Source organism: Pediculus humanus, genomic scaffold, assembly GCF_000006295.1.
Source record: "Pediculus humanus corporis 1103172107679 genomic scaffold, whole genome shotgun sequence".
Taxonomy (NCBI): Eukaryota; Metazoa; Arthropoda; class Insecta; order Psocodea; family Pediculidae; genus Pediculus; species Pediculus humanus.
In genome coordinates, this window is record NW_002987288.1 from 122,074 (window position 1) to 126,633 (window position 4,560).

The following is a 4,560-nucleotide window of genomic DNA, read 5'->3' on the forward strand; positions in this document are numbered from 1 at the left end:
AAAAAACTCCCATACGAGTTTTACACCTTTTTTCAATATCTTTCCCCCCCTCCACCACCACCGCCATATTGTCGGCACCATATTTAGGCCGACTAGTTAACCACCGCAAAAGAAAAGAAAAAAATTTTTGATTGAATGATTATATTATAAATTACTGTGATTGGCGTTTAAAATTGTCCTTTTAACTTGAAGTTTTATATTTTCCAATATATAAAATTTAATGACGTCATTAAAATTTACACCAATCCTCGTCCTATACAAATTATTATTATTATTTAATTTACACACCATGCTTTATTTTCCGATGATATAAATCAATAATAACAATAATAATAATTTACAGAAATCGATCGTTTTACATTCGATCGGTCGATATACCTATATAAGGATTTAAAATTTTTTTAATTTTTGTTTATCGTTTCTTCCTTAACGTTTCGTCCGCCATTTTTTTAAATTTTCTACTACCTTCGAGTTCAATTTCCAATTTTTAGTTTTGAAGAAAAATTTAAATTTAACAAAAATCGATACTCGTATTTTTTCAAAATTAATTATTTTTGACATTTCGAATGTATAAAAAAAATTTTTTTGACTATTTGCGAAGGCGTACCTGAATATACTTTTCTATTAATTTTTTTTTTAACGGCAATTAATAATAATAATAATAATATTACGCATTATTACCTTACGGGGTTTTTTTAATGAATGAAACCTAAACAAACTTCAGGTTCGTTCATTTTTCGGTTCGAAACATCTCGCGTTGACCCAAAAAAAAAAAAAAAAAAAATTTTTTTTCTCAAATATGAATTTAATTTCGTAATTAATATTTTAACCTTTTGATTTATTATTATTATTATCATTATTATCATTATTATTATTATTACTGTTCAAATTCAACGATTTTGTTTTTTTTTTTTTTTTTTTAACGAAGAATTTAAAATAATTATTTAGTTATTTATCTATTTTTCCGATTTGTGAATTGTTCGGTTCATAAAATAACTTGAAAATTATAAAATAATAATAATAATAATAATAATAATAATAATAATAATAATAATATTTTTATACATGATTAAATTTCCGAGCCGTATATTAAATTTGTTTAATCGATTATATATTTATTATATACGATACGCTCACGTAATAAATTCCATGCGTTAAACGAACTTTACGTAAAAAATTTTTAAATTAAATTCATTTCACATCGACAGGAATTAAATAATGATAATAAAAATAATGATAATGATGATAATAATAATGATGAATTAATTTTTTCTGTTGCAAAAAATTAAAAAAAAAAAAAACCAAGAGTTGATCGGCAATATCGAAGACGTTTTTTCTTTTTTTAAAAAATTGTATTTTTAGTGTACGTTAAAAAATATTTACGTGATGCCAACCTTTACCTTTTTGTCAACCTTAAAAAAAAATAGTAATAATAATAATAATAATAATAAACGTGTAATTTTTTCTTTTTTTTCACTCGTCGTTTTGTTCTATTTAAAAATTTTAATTTTTATTATTTAATTTTGCTCTAAAAGAAAAGTTTAAAAAATAATAATAATACAAAAAAAAAAATTTTTTTTACAGGTTCGCCAACTTATAAATTTTTTATTTTCGATAATAAATCGATAATCGAAAATCAAACCCCCCCCTAAAAAAAAAACTACGATTCGATTATTATTAATAAATTTCGATTAATTTTTTTTTTCCCCCTTTTCATTTTTCATCATCATCATCATCAAAGTACTTTCAACAAATAAATTTTTTCATTATCCTTCTACGTACCCTCATTCCCACCTCACTCATCCTACCCCCACCTCCACCTTCTCTAAAATAATAATAATAATAATTATTTATTAATAAAAATCTAATTAAAAATTTTTTTTTTTTAAAGTCTTTTAACGTGTAATTCACGGGATTTAATTATATTAACGAGGATACGACGAAATCTCCTTAAAAAAATAAATATTATTACGTAATTTATTATTATTATTAACGCTATTAAAAAAATAAAAAATTTAAATCTCTCAAGATTCGTTGTATAAAAAAAAAAAAATAATAATAATTAATTAATAATTTAAATTGATTATTACGGTCGATGAAAAATTTAAATTTATTTTTTTTTTAATAAATGATAAGAGGGAGGGAAAATCGTTTTTAAAAAACGCATTTTTTCCTTATCACAATTCCAGCATCTTATTTTTATTATCATTTTCCTTCCTTTTTTTTATATACAAAATCTTATCTAAATGAAAAGAGTAAGTAAATGGAAAAATAAAATCATCTACGATTAGCGAGTAATAAAAAATTTTAATAATTTTTATTATAAAATCAGCAAGCGATTGATAAGAAATTATTATTATTATTATTATTACTTGGAAGTAAAACACGTGGGAACGGCGTTTGCAGAGTAATAAAAAAAAAAATTCTTATCCTTATCGAAAATTTAAATAATGCTAAATAATTTATTTACACAAAGTTGTCACACTGACACGAGACTCCCATCGATGATGAAGGTGGATCGAAGGCCAAATTAATAAAATTCGCAAAGTTTAATGACGTGTGCGTGAGTGCGCGCGTGTGCGTGCGTGCGTGTGTGTGCTTTACACGAAAACAATTTTTTTTTTTTTTTACCTTTACACGCACTCATGCACGCACGCACGCACGCTTATAAACATCAATTAATAAAGTTTTTTTCTTTTTTTTTTTTTTTTTTTTTCAAGGATTTATGAAATCATCCTCTTCCCATACCAAATTATTATTATTATTATTATTATTATTATTATTATTATTATTATTATTATTATTATTTGATCGAACGAGTAAATTTAAATTTAAAAACGTCCGACGTATTTTTTTTCTTTTTTCCTTTTCCGGTTTTCGCACGTTTTCCGTCGACGACGACGACGACGTAAAAATTAAATTATTAACAAGTTTTTTTTTTTTTCGATAAAATCACGTGGAACAGGAAATTATATGGTTTGAATTAGCCGATCGTTTCACACGAAAAAAAAAATTTTTAATTCTTATTGTTTGTTGTTGTTGTTTGTAGGTTGTTTGTTACATTCCATTCGATTCTTTTAACTCGCACACATATATATTATTTAACCGAATTTACAAGGTCGATTCAAATTCTCGCAAAAAAAAAAATTTTGTAGACAAGATCAATAATTCCTCGAGTTTAAAAAAACCTTTAAGCATCATCATCATTATTATTATCATTATTATTAATATTTATTTTCCGGGCGAAAAGTCATTTCGTTTCGTTATTATTAGGTTATCCGTGGGTGGTATTTTTTTTTTCTTTTTTTTTAATTTACTTTGTTAAAACCGAAAAAAATATTCGGCGTGGGTGATTGTTTTTTTTTTTTTTTCCTTTCTGCTTCCACGGTTAAAATTCTCTTTCTTTAATTTAAATAACGTTTCGAAAAATTTTTATTTAAAAATGTCACGTACGATTATCTAGTTTAGTTGTTTTTAAAAAAAAAATTTTTTTTAATTATTAAATTATTATTTAAATAAAATAAATAAATTTTGTAAACAAACGTATTGTTTTCCCCCCTTCCCTCCCCTCTTTTCTCTTTGCCTTTTTCCTTTCCTCTCCTCCCCTCTTCTCAATAAGAGGATATGTACATTTGTAAACTTTGACAAAAAAAAGAAGCAAAAAACATTTAATTGAAATTATTTATTTACTCTAAGACGTAATAATAAATAATAATCTTTTTGTTAATAAGTAAATAATAATAATAATAATAGTATTAATAATAATGATGATAAAACCTTGATTAAAATTTCCCTTTTTTTTTGTTTTATGAAAACGTTTTGAAATTTCGTTTTTGAATCCAAATATGCTTTTTTAACATTTTTTTTTTTTGTTCAGAAACTCATTTCCATAGAGATAATTAAATCAATTTTACCGACTACGGAATATTTTATGTGAAAACGATGACGACAAAGTTTTCCGTTTTTTTTTTTTTACGTGCGAATATTTAATGATGATGATGATGATGATGATGATGCTCAGTCATCGCCTTTGAAAAAAAAAAAAAACGACGACAACGCCATTCGATTATCTAAATTTTTATAATGTAAATTTCATAAATTTTTTTTCCTTTTTCCTTTTTTTTTTTTTGCTACTTGCGCGTATGAACGTATAATAATAATAATAATGATGATGATGATGATGATGATGATGAAAAACGAGTTGTTGTGAATCGGAAAGAATGCTAATTGGCAAACCCGAAAAAAAAAAAAAAAATTATGGAAGTTTACGGTTGAATGTATAATTAGTAAGAAAATTAGTCGAATAATTACTTAATAAACGTTTCCGAACCCCCTCCCAAAACCCCCTTAGAACCCCTACTCTCTCTCTCTCCTCTTTCCCCTCCCCCCTTCGAGAAAAAAAAAAGAAAAAAAGTTTTTTTCGGTAACGGCAAAAGTTACAAAAAAAAAAAAAGATTTTTTTTTTTTTAACAAGCCATCATTTTGTGGTTTACCGTTAAAGTTTAAAACTTCTTAAAGTCTTGAGTGAGAGAGAGAAAAAAAGAAAAAGAGAGAGAGAGG